Source organism: Theropithecus gelada, chromosome 7a (assembly GCF_003255815.1).
Source record: "Theropithecus gelada isolate Dixy chromosome 7a, Tgel_1.0, whole genome shotgun sequence".
NCBI lineage: Eukaryota > Metazoa > Chordata > Mammalia > Primates > Cercopithecidae > Theropithecus > Theropithecus gelada.
The window spans coordinates 14,520,528-14,533,714 of NC_037674.1; the positions used below are offsets into that span (position 1 = coordinate 14,520,528).

The 13,187-nt window shown below is 40.5% G+C and overlaps 1 long non-coding RNA gene across 1 annotated transcript; it reads right to left on the reverse strand.

Moving 5' to 3' along the window:
* Window positions 1–279: 279 nt before the first annotated feature.
* On the reverse strand, window positions 280–6,166 carry LOC112627408. Its single transcript, XR_003120174.1, has 2 exons — window positions 5,944–6,166; window positions 280–2,028 (listed from the first exon to the last, which is right to left on the reverse strand). It is a non-coding gene; the product is annotated as an uncharacterized LOC112627408 (long non-coding RNA).
* Window positions 6,167–13,187: the final 7,021 nt, after the last annotated feature.

Consider the following 13,187-nt stretch of genomic DNA (forward strand, 5'->3'; position numbering starts at 1 on the left):
TTTCATCAGCATTCTCTCTTATGCTAATTTGAAATAGAAACTTTGACTTAATAGGAGGCCCATGGCAGCTGACCTACTGGAGGAATACCCTAATCAGGACTTCAGACCAAAACGCACTTCATGGTGGAATACAGTCAACCAAAGTTCTCACAAGGTTTTTGAACACCAATTTAAATGGCTTTCATTATAACCTTTTTAGGATGATGGATGTAACACTGAAATTTTGTCTTCTAACCATACAATTTCACCAGCAATATTCAAGAAGATTTTCCAGACATCTGTTTCTATTTTTCTCTTTATTTTTCTCAGATTCCCTCTGAGCTCATTGGCTGACCTTGACATCACAGCCAAGCCCTAAATGAAAGCATTTTATCACTCTCCATTTTTTTCCAAAGAAGGTCTTGAGATTTTATTTTCCAAGCAATAACAGATTCCATTTCTGAGACTTCTTATCATATCTTTAGCCACATCATAAATAACTCGAATTTTATATTGACAAAGAAAGTTCTATTGTACTTTTTTTTTTTTTTTTAAGAAACAGGGTTAACAAGCTGACTAGGACCCCTAGTTACTTTATATAACATGGTTGGTATAACTTCGTTCTGAACTATGATGAAAAGCAGAAAATTGGGCATATTTGTATTTAAAGTATAAATTAGTCAAATTTTGAGCTGACAGTATAGCAAAGGAATTGTCAAGTTTGAAATGCAGTCTGATGCCCTTGAAAATAATGAGAATATAATTAGAAAATAGTACACAAAATTCAGGGCTCTCAGAAGATCAGCCACAGAAGGATCACGTCATCCTAGGCAGAGTGTCTCAAATTTGTCTTTCAAATTGTTGCCCCTGAAGAAGTTCAGTGATGTATCCAAGGTCACATACATGGATTTCTGCCTAAGTGAACCTTCTTCCTGTTTTCCTGGGCACCGTGTCTGAGAATGGCTGTCTGATTCATTCTTTTCTAAGCCCTAGAGGGACCAGGTTATGCAATTCTCCACAGGTATTTTGGCAGCTTCTTAGGATATTTGACTCAGGCCTCATCTCCACTCTTCTCTTAGGAGAGAATAAGCACGTTCTATGAGGGACATTAGACCACCAGAGAAGATGGTTACTCCCACAGCAGGATAACCGCCTTGTGGGATTAGAAGACCACCATTCTATGATCCAGCTTCAGATGAAATGTACTGAGCGCCTCCTATGCATCAAGCACTGTGCAAGGTACTCCCACAGAGCCTATCTTTCTTGGGCGAGGAGGTTTACATACCTAACCTGATTCTACCACCAATTAGCACCGAGACCTTGGACCAAACTTTGAGTCTGTTTTCTTTCTATAAATCTGAAGAAAAGTTACCTGGCCTTCTTATCTCCTAGAAGTGTTATGTGGGTCAAATGAACTAATAAGTGGCACAATACTTTCTTAAAATGTTGTTATTGAAATATAATGTACATACAGAAAACCGCATAAGTGTATATGTGGATACATTTCACAAACTAAACACAGCAGTGGAATCAGTGCACAGTTCAAGAAACTGAATGAACATTACCCCATGAGTCCCCATCGTGTTCCCTAATGGCTGCCAGCCCCTCAAAGGGTAACCACCATTCTGACTTCTAACAGTCTAGCTGTTTTGCCTGTTTTTCTACTGTACATAAATGGAGTCATATGCTATAAGCTTTTTGGTGCATGGCATTTTATTTTTCAGAATTACGCTTGTGAATTTCATCTGCATTGCTGTGTGCTTTTGTAAGTTCTTTGTTCTCATTGCTATGTGGATTCCACTGTATGAACAGACATTTTACTTCCTGCTCCATTGTTGATGGACACGTGGGTAGTTTCTAGCTTTGGTCTGTTCACAATTATAAACATGCTTGGACATGCCTTTTGCTGAACATATGTATTCATCTCTGTTAGACATATCTTGGAAGTGGAATTCCTGGCTCCTAGGCTTTATGTATATTCAGCTTTAGGAGACGTTGCCAAATGACTTTCCAAACGGTTTCTCCAATTGACATGGCCAATAATAGAGCCTGAGAAATACCAACATTAGGTATTTTTAGAATTTTTTTTTTCATTTTAGGTAAGTAAATTATTTCTTAATATAATCAGATTACCACCATTTTGAATGACTCATCTCAGGGTTCATATTAATACACATGAATATTTCATATATTCATACTGTGTGTCTGAGGACATTTTATTATTCAATTTTGGTATATGCAGCATCTGGATCGATGAAAGTTAAGGCCACTGGAATATAACATCCATATTTATGCTATTCTACAGAAATAGGACATTTCAAGCTTGGCTGAATCCATATGCAATAAAATATATATTTCTCAACTAGTCTTATGTCCTAGCAATGGTTATTTTAAAAGTGTAATTTAACTAAATTAACTAGCGAGTCTGGTACTCAAGGTAAAGACCTTTGGCTTGAAGAGCTTCTCTAGAAGGTAAGCTTTCAGTTTGGAGGAGCCTCAGAGAGCCTTCAGCCTACTCTCTCATCCTGTAGGTGAGGAAATTGGAGTCCCCCAAAAGAAAGGACTTACTCATCACACCGGAGCTGCTTAGTATCAGAGCCAAGACCAGAACCCATATCCCCAGAGCCTCCCTTGACCTCATTTACATCGTCCCTGCCTCAAACTGGCCAAGGTTTCTTAAATAGTTAAGGAATAGATGCTGCTACACAGTAAGTGACCACAGAGGAAACCTCATATGGACAGGACAGCGGAGAGAAAGGCCTTAGTGAAGTCAGTGAAGACAGAGCAGCTGTCGCAGTTGACTGCTCAGAGAGGCAATGAGGGAGAGCGGTGGTAACATATTCTACTGGTCATTCCCCAGGCTGCCAGTGAGTGCAGACCGGAGACTAGACAGGAAGGTCTCACAGAGCAGTCCTCGCCAGTCACCCCTTCCCAGCCACACCTTCCTTCTGAAAACTTCCTCTGAAGTCTTCTCCTTCCCACCAGAGTTCTACCCGTTGCCCAGATTACTCTTCCCACAACCTTCCCTCATGCTGCTCCTGCCTTCACCCTGCTAATTCCTGCACATCCTTCAGATCTCTGTGTCTTCTCATTCCAGAGCCTATGTAATCATCACATCATTCCTCCCCCATGCTTGGCACTTCTTAAGTCCTCAGTAAATAATGAGGAATGAATGAATGAATGAATAAATGAATAAATGAACATGCTATCCAGTGCACTCCTTGTATAGTAATAGAGGCAGAAATCCTTGCCCTGGTCAACTTACCTTAGTTTCTTGTTCTTTGTCAGGGGACAGGAACAAGGGAGGGGGTTGTTGATATTGTTTCTTAAGTAACTTAAAAAGTATCCTCAAGTATTGATTCTAACCTACAAGCAGAGTTAAGAACCACTGGGCTTGGGCAATTGTTATCAATTCTAGTTCTACATGAGAATATTCACTTTTTCAAAAAAATATTAACCTTTATACAATCAAAAGGACATTTTTGAGACTTAATTTTTAAGTAATTTGAGACTTACATAACAGTTGCAAAGAAAGATACATTTTTAATAAGAAGAATAAATGAGAATGGACCTCAAATTTTTAATTTTCTCAAAGCCTAGAGTGGTTCTGTTTCTCTGCTCTTCCCAGGGCACCCCTTCCTAGTACCACTCTCCTCACCAGCAAAGACAAATTAAAAGGAGTGGGGGAGACAAAATGAAGCAAAACAAACAAAAACCTTCCATTATAGTATGATAGAATGGCCAGAGAAGAAAGGAGACAGTACCAAGTTAAGAGAGAAAATATAAAAACAAGAGGATTAGATGACATCAATGTAGTGGTTTTGCTCAGAAGACGAGGAATGTTGGAATGTAGGTGGCAAATTCCTGTCCTGAGGGGTAAGTTTCAATTCTGTAACTGTTAGGCATGAAAATACAATAGGGCTTAATCTTACCAAATATAGATCCACCCTGGCCAAGTACAGGTATGTACCTTTATGTAGTCATTTATTTGCCCTTCCCCTGCCCACTGCTTTCCATTAGAACATTGTGAAAGTCCTACCCTGGAAAGAAAGGAGACTAAAGCAAAAATTGAGTTAACACATTGGATTCTTGTGACATAGCTTAGACAGTTCCTCCATCGTCAAGCCCTTTAAGTCATATTCAGTGAGTGTTCCGCTGGTTGGAAGGAGGTAAGGCATTTTGCTATTAATATCAGGTGGCAAATGATAGGCCAAGAACATCTGATAGTTTTTGCTGCTCTGTAAAGTTGAGGTTTAGCATCCAAAAGTAGTTTCTTTCCTTTCATTAGAGGAGGAGGAAAAGCAGAGTGAATAAAATAGGAGCTGGAGTCTTGCCCACATAGTTCTATGAACCTGGACAAGCTGTTTCACCCCTCTGTGGCTCTGCGTACTCATCTACAAATAAGGGTAACGATAGTACCTACTTCAAGAGTTGTTAACAGGACTTAATGAGTTAATTAATACATGTCAAAAGCTTGGAATTGTGCCTGGCACATAACAAGGGCTCAAGATATGTTAGCTATTATCATCATAGTTATATGCTTGGTTTAGCTATAAATTCTTACTTTGAAAGTGTGCATTCATTTCAGTGTAATTGAAATATCAGGAAATAATTTGAGCATAATGTAAACGTCAAGTTTACTCTCTGGAATTTTATCTGCAAAAAATATTAGGTGAACCCAGGAAACTGCACCCAGCTGAACTGATCTGTGAAGGATACACAAAATCCACACACTCACAAACCTGAGAAGCCCACCAGCTAGTGTAGTTCCCCATGTATGTGATGGGCCACACCCATCCACAACCATCGTTACAATGTTTGATCAATTTCAGATAATCTCCTCACCATTTCACAACAATTTATCAACTGCAACCCTTCAGATACCCACTTCCACAAACAAATTTCTGTCTTTTTTTCTATGAGTGTTTATTGGCAAGCTTCAGGGTTTGAGACATACTGTCAGGAAGAAGTGCTGGAAAGCGAGCACAGTAAACAGGAAAGACAGAACTTCTATTGGTCCTCATTTCAAGATGGTGCCTGCATGTTTCAAAGGTCACCAAGCAGAATGCCAACCCACTGAAAGTATTGCATAATGCATAAGGGCAGAACAGAAAATTAGGACCTAAGTGTTCAGTACTGAATATATTAGACTTTTTCTTTCCTTAAAGTATATTCGGACTGAGGTTCCTAGAATTAAAAGAGTTTTTAACCACAGAAGAGTTATTACAACGTTAAATTTCTGGATAAAATTCAGAGTGAAATATGTGCAAAACAAAATTGAGATCATTCCTGAATAACCAAGTTAATCCTTTTGAGGCACTGAAAGCAAAACCCTCTCTGTGTGTCTTTCTCTCTCTCCTTCTCTTTCATACACACTCTTCAAACCAATACAAAAAAATTACTTAAAGAAAATACAGGCATTTAAATACATAAAGTAAACTCTAAATAAATCTACAGTGTAGGAAATTTTGAGAGTACAAAAATAAGGAATGCACAAAATTTAAGCAAATGTCTACCCCCATTGTCCCTCCAAATGTAGTTTTACAATCTGCCTGCAAATGTTTATCAGTAAGAAGAAAGTGTCTAATGGATCAGAAACCTTATAAAAACATATTCAAGTAGAAAAAATGTTTTCCTCTATCTAAATACTACTGAATCCTAGGGATCAAACAAACAAACATGAAGACAATACATAGCAGAGGCAAAATGCCACCACCCTGTTTGTTAGTTGATGACTTCCTGATCTCAGTTAAGAAAAGTCAGCTTGTGCTGCTATGGATCTTCTTAGAAGGTAGAAAGAAACTTAACCCCATGCAAAACCCCATGAAATTCATTTGTACTTGCCTAAAGCTCCCAATACCCTGAAGTCTTACAAGGAACACTACTTCATTTTCAATTTACAAACAAAAGTATGCATTACATTCCTGCCATCTGCCACGTACTGTGCTCAAATGCCATGCTCACCATTACCACCTGACAACCATGGTTGTGGGAGCAGGAGGCAGCTCCGCTCCCCTAAATTCAGAGCTTGGGCTTAGCCTTCACCAGAGCTGCTAGCACCATTAGAGGGCAGCGTTTTCATGAGCTCTGGCAACATCCAGGGCATGTTTAGAGAAGTGATCAAGACTCCTTCTTGGGGGGTACCCAGGAAGGTAGTCTCTGCCCTGAACTTGGCTCTTTTCTCAGACTGTGTGACATTTAACTTACTCATTGAAAAGAAAGATGTGCTGTTTATAGGGCCAGTATGACTACAGGAAGTCGCAGAAACCCTGAATTTAGAAATGGTAAAATTCCTGAGAGTTGAAGGCTTATTGAAGACTGTGCAAGATCATCTCTGGAAACAGTAGATAGGAAGCCATGAATAAAGCCAGTATCAACCATCGTTATGGGGATGAAGCGACAGGACAGGTCTCACTGGCCTCAACTTAGACTTAGCTCCAGAGTCAGCTAACATCTCTCCCAGGAAGAGAAACTTGGACAAGATTCAGCATAAACATTATCCTGGACCTTGCTGGGCGTTCTTCTCTAAACAGAGTTCACCTGAGCCTTCAAAGCATTTCTATTGCTGGAAAGTTGCCATTGTAGCATCCTGTAAGCCTTCTCATAACGAACCAGACAGCCATCTGGAAGAGAGTGGGTCATCAAGGTGGAGTGACAAGCACGGACTTCATCATCAAAGATCCACCTGGGCCTTTGCTCAGTGCTCAATCAAAATGTAGGATTTGGATCTCAAAGTGCACCAGATGGCAAGGACTGTGGGTTCTGAATAATAGGTCTTGCTCTAGACAAGCCCAAGGGAGCAGGCATGGCCTCTCCTGTAAGCTCTCGGCTTGGCTCAGACTTATAGATCTAACTTCACCCTGACTTCTTCATCTTCCTTCTCCACCCTCTTCTTAACTCCAAACACAATGATAGCTTTCTCCTCTCCAACACTTAATGGTTTCTCTCATTTTAGTGCTAGAGGTCCTTAGACAGTTTCTGTCAAGTACTAGCCCTACTTGTCTGCAGATCCTGAGAGCCTTAATTGACAGATTCAGCTGTGCCTATTTCTGAACCATTCCTGACCAAGAAAGTAGTCCCACCAGTCAGTGCGGACAGGAATTAGTCTTTTGCTGTCAACTAATGGTTTTCAATAAGGGCAATTTTTTCCACCCAGAGATAATTGTCAATCTCTGGAGACATTTATGGTTGTCACAGCTGAGGGAGTATTAATCAATAGCACCTCGTGGGTAAAGGTAAGGAATGTCATTAAACACCCTACAATGCACAGGGTAACCCCCCACGACAAGGAACTGTCCAGCCTCAGCTATTCATAGTACCAAGTTTGAGGAGCCCTACTGTAGAACTAGTCCCAGGGATGAGGCATGGGAACCGGCGCACAAACTGAGCCAAGCTTTCTTTTACTTCCCTATTGTGTTCTCCTTGTTGTTTGATTTCTGCCTCATATACCTGCTTCAGGGTCTGGTTTCCCTGCTGAGTCCAGTGTCTCGCCTCAGGCCCTGCCTGTTTGTCAGATACCTTGGTTTATGGCAGGCCCCTCACCTCGATCTCCAATTGGAGTTCTATCTATATAGATCCACAAAGCCATAATTCATCTAATTTTCAGTATTCTTGTTGCAAGAACCCTTTCTACCAATCCCTACTTACCAGATTGCATCCCAGGAACAAAAACAGTGAAGTCAGCCTGATTTCCAATGCTTTTGGATATAGTATTCTGGACTTCTGAGTGCTTTTCTCAGGGGTCATACTGCATCCAACCTGGGTGCCATTTCTTACCAACCCCCAAAATGTGTTCCTGAGGTCCCAGAATGACTTGAGGCTGAGCTGACTTCCCCAAAATGCTTTGAGGGAAGAATTTCTAAGGGAGCAACACTAAGCACTATGCTTCGGGTAGCACTGTGCTGGGCAGACACTTTAACCCAAACTCTAAAGCCATGATAAGTCAGTCCAAGACACTATTCTCGAATAACAATGGTAACTTCTTACAAGCCACCCAAAGTATTGTCTCTCTCTTTAGTAATCATTTCAAATTTTTGTGTGATTAGCCATCCTCCAATCTTGGATGTAGAGAACAAACCCATAGCTATTTCCCTGGAAGGGACAGCCACACACCCTGCCAGGATATCATTCTGCCTCCAGGCACTATATGAAGACATACCCATTCCTCCCTGCCATGGCAGAGAAAGTCCATTCCAGAGAAGAACTTTGGTTTCTTGGCCTTGTTCCAGACTGAACCAAAGGAGGAAATGAAATAGACAAAGCACCAGATGGAGAGTAACTAGTCAGAATGATTCAGTCCACAAACATCTCCATATCTAAGAAATGAGCACAGGTTTCCAGCACAATAAGGTACATCTGGGTGGGGTGACAGCAACAGGTGCTCATTTGAAGCAGTTGGAGATCATGGTACACAAAACCAGGCCTGGAAGTAGTATGTTACTGCAAGAGCCATGGCCATTTTGAAGTAAAATCAAGTTGTCATTGGTGGGATGAGGAGGTTGTGGAATTTCAACCTGGTTGGTTTCAGTCCTTGCTCTTACATTTGCACTGCTGTTTAAAATGCTAGCTCTATTGGATTCTGAGGATACTACACAAGAAAAATTCCCAGGAAAAAATAAAGAAGTAGTACCCCAGGCACAGGAAATGATCATCAAAACTCATCCTTTCCTAATATAGTGAAATCAATAATTTCCACAAGGAATCTGCATCACCAGCAATCCTCCCTGGGGAAAAAAAAAGTGGAAGTGAATAAACAGAGAGATAAAACCTAAAATAGGGCAACCATTTCAAATAATGTAATAATAAAATCTAAAATATTACACCCATTTGAAAGAACATGAAGATATAATCTAAAATATTGCAAGAATTTTAAAGGTTCTATAGATCTAAAGCAGTGGCTTCATGCTTTTAAAATACAATTCTAAATAGCACAATGCCTCCTTTTAATTCTTTTGGATTCCTGGAGAGACAGCTCCTGGCTGACTGATAAGTTCAACTGATAAGTTGAACACACAGGTTGTCTAGGCTTTTCAATGATGGTGATGGATTTCTTTTAAGCTATCCAAGTTTTTTCTTCGAAATCAACATCCTTGATTTATGTCAGCAAAAAAGCTGCTTTCTTGGATTTTAGTTACACCTGAGCTCTGTCCATTGCTGAGCCCGTATGTACCAAGGAGTTCTGGATGCAGGAAGCACAGCAGCATGAATTATTCTGAGACATCACCAGAGAACACAAATAGGATAGAGCATCAGATCAGCAAGTCACAGCTAAGCTTTCAAGCTGTAGTTGACAATGAAAATAACCCCAGAAGTCTTGAGAAGCACAACCTATAAGGCAGAGCAGTGTGCTTTTCTGGAGTGAGCATGATCCAGATTTACCAGATGAAGCATGTCAGCCGTAAACACAACACACTCTTAGCAGCCCCATCCTAACCAGTTCCAGGCTCTTTGGGGAACTGACTAACTCATCACCTGCATAGCTTGCCACAAACTTCCACGCTAAGGCACTTGCACGTAAACTGACCTTCACACTTCAGCTAACATCTTCACTGCACAATGAAATGAATGTGAACTAGAAAATCAAATTCTATGTAAAAATAGGCAAGTCTCTTCCTGAATAAGAACAAAAGCCGAAAGTTCACCTTATAAATGAGCTTTAGCAATGAGTTTTATGCTATTTTATAGATCATGAGGGTTCTGCAAATACTATAGCTAATCCAGTGTCACCTCCAACAGGATCTTCCAGGTAGTTGTGATTTATGTCTTTATTAGTCATGTTAATTACATAACAATACCTAAAGGGCTGCTTCCTGGATTCATTGTTTGTTCACGCCATAGTAAAAAGTAATCACCACCCGACTGGTATCACAAAGCTTTCTTTCCACTACACTGGAACATTTGTACTGATCTCACAAGATGATTTCAGAGGGACTCGAAGTCCATGGGATGGGTGCTTGGGTCATTTGAAGTGGGCTGTGTATCAGTCAAAACCATTGCACCTGATTGACCTCAACAGTGTATATAACTTCTTGCCTGAATTGAGTCTTCTTTACCACAGCAGACTAAGCCGGGCTTTTATCCCCGTCATGGGGGAAAGCTTTAGCAACTGCTGCTCTCTTTCCATGTGGAGGATCACACACTATCACTGCACTTCTGGCCTCTCACCGGAGTCCCATTCATTCACCCCTTGACAGCATATATAAGCCACATCCTGTAACTTCAACTTTATTGGTAATAAAGATGATGTTTTGGTGTATGATTGCCTTATTGCTTTGTCTTATTTCTCAATTGTGTTTGAATGTGGCCACAAAAAAAAGGACTTTCCTGAGAATAGTCTAACATTTGGTGGATTGGTTGGAAACACTGAGAAACATAACAAATGGCTGAAGTGGGGAAAATAAAACAAACATTAAAAGATCTTGAGGGGTTCTGGGCTTTGGATTTTTTTGTGTGTGCATGAGAGAGATGTTTTGACCTTAGTGGATTGTGGAGGCTTTTATTAGCTCATGAGGTTGCTTTTTATAATTTCACACTTGGCTCTTTAAAACTTCTATGACTTGGAAAAGGGGCCTTAGGCTCTAGGTGATAATATTTCAACCCCGACAGATAATTACAGCTTGTCCAGTGGTAGCTTTATATGGACTGCTTTTTATATGTGGTTGTTTATTTTATAGATTGTGACAGCCTAAAGCAAGATTCCATGGCCCTCAACGAAGACATAACACTCAGGGAAAATACTAGGACAATTCAGCTTTGAAAATGTGGTGGCTGGGGGACTCAGAAAGCCTGGGGCTCAGCCAAGTCACATGTGAGGAATGACATCAGCAGACACCAGTTGCACGAGACTTAGAAAAGGCCTGGCTTTAGTGGATGCAGGGAATCTCATGGTGAAGTCTTGCCCCTAAACAGTACAAGCCACTTGTCTTACCACACACATGCTAGTGAACTTCAGCCTGTGCTAGTAGGCAGCAAGGCCACATATTTAGTAAGTGGCTGAGCAGGGATCTGAATACAGGCTGGATTTGCTCCAGAATACAAGCTCTCAACCAACTGTATTAGCTTTCTTTTGCTGCTGTATCATGTTGCCAGGAACTCAGTGACCTAAAACAGCACAAATTTATTATCTTACAGTTCTGGAGGCCAGAAGTCCCAAGTGGGATCTACTAGGCTAAAATCAAGATGTTGACAGGGCTGCATGTCTTCTGAAGCATCTAGGAGAAAATCCATCTCCTTGATTTTTCCAGGTTCTAGAGGCCACCTGTATTCCTTGGTTCATCCTTAAGGAAGTAGCGTAGCATCTGTAAATCTCTCTCCGACTCTGACTCTCTTGTCTTCCTCTTCTAAGGACCCTTGTGATTATATGGAGCCTTTCTAGATAATCCAAGATAATCTGCCCATCTCAAATCCTTAATGATGTCTGAAAAGTCAAAGTAATGTGTCACAGGGTCCGTGGGATTAGGACGTGGATATCTTTGGGAAGGCCATTGTTCCACCTACCATGCCAGGACTCATTCAGCCTCCCCTTCACGCTGACATTGCATCTGGGGTCATAGTTTTTGACAATATACTAAAGCTCCACATTCTGAGAATGTAATTTTTTCTGGGATAATTGCTTTAGAGGGTGAGGTTTGCCTTCTTTTCTCAATATGGTGGGTGTGGCCCACCAGTGAAAATAATAACTGCTTGCAACTTTTCATCAGTAAAGTTATCAGAAATCTAGCATATATCTTCTGCAGCCCTGCAGGAACCACACCAGCCTCAAGGAGAGCAAGTCCCAGCTGTAAGCCCTGGCAGGACCCCTCACTCTGCTAACACTGGGGAGACCCCTCACCCCAACACTTAGCAAGAAGTCAGGATGTCATTAGTCACTTTGGGCTTTTAATTCACCAAAGCAGTAGAGTTTGATTCAGACTTTAATTCATTTGGGTTTTGTCAACATTAGACTTAAACTCGCGAAGGGATTAGTGCATAGATTTTAATTCTTCCGAGATAATTTCACAGAGGGAGGAATTATACTCAAATTTGGGGCATGCTCACTTTGTTGGCATTTTATGCGTGGAGTTTCTCTCTGCATTATCATTTAATTTTACTTCATAACTTCCAGTAGGTTATATTGGACAGTTACGTCCAATAGATTGTGTTGAACAGTTGTAGCAGGACAGCACTGAGCAAGGGAAACAGAATAGAAAGAATGTTTTTGGCCTTGGAGTCCATTTAATTACTGCATTGTTCTGACCCATTTCAGCCTCCTGCGGAAAAATCTCCTCTCAGCAGGAGGAAGCCTGCCCACACCAGCCCTGCTGGGTCAGTTGCTTTAAGTCCAGCAGGAATCAGTGTCTGTAGTGGTGGAGATGAAGCAGGCTGCAACATGCTATTGCTGAATGGGTTAAAGCTCCAGGACTCCAGGAGTCTCTTCACTTTACAGTGCTCTCACCTCTCTCACCTAGGGGTCCTAGAGTTGTGACAGCCAAGAAATAAGCCACATTCTCTAATATCAGGTTTGTTCATTGAAATGGAGATACTATGAACTCTAGCTGACCTATTATTTTGTCTTTTCTTTTTTCAGTTGGATCCGAACTTAAGTGAAAAATGGGGCTGTTATTTATTGGGATCCCATGAAATTCCCCCTAATTTTTTTTTCTCTAGATTGTTACACTGGCCTTCTAGTGGGTCTCTTTCCAGTCAGTTCTTGAGACCTGTGCTGTAGGCATTTGAGTTTGTCATCTTTTGCTTAGAGCAGAAGAGCTTAACCCTTTTTGTGACACAAACCCCTTTGACGGTCTGGAAGACTCTAATGACCCCTTTCAGAAATAATATCTTTAAATATGTAACATAAAATACCCATGATTACAAAGTAAAATAATCACATGAAATACAGTTCTCAAAAATGTTTAAAAACAAAATTTAGCCTTATCGGGTGATGATAATTAAGATAGGAATTAGTGTAGCTTCAAAGAGGATATAGAACATAATTAGTTCTATAGCTGTGAATGCTATAATTTTTAAAAATCTGCAGGGAAATCAATATAGAAATATATTGAGCTTTTTTGTGGGGATGTATAAATATACAATTCATATATAATTTATATGAATCTCTATTCCTACATTAATATGATTTAGTACTTAACCTATAGGTACATAATTCAAGTACACTGATGAGCACAAACAATATTTCAAGAAAGCTTTAGCCACCATAACAGAATATGGAA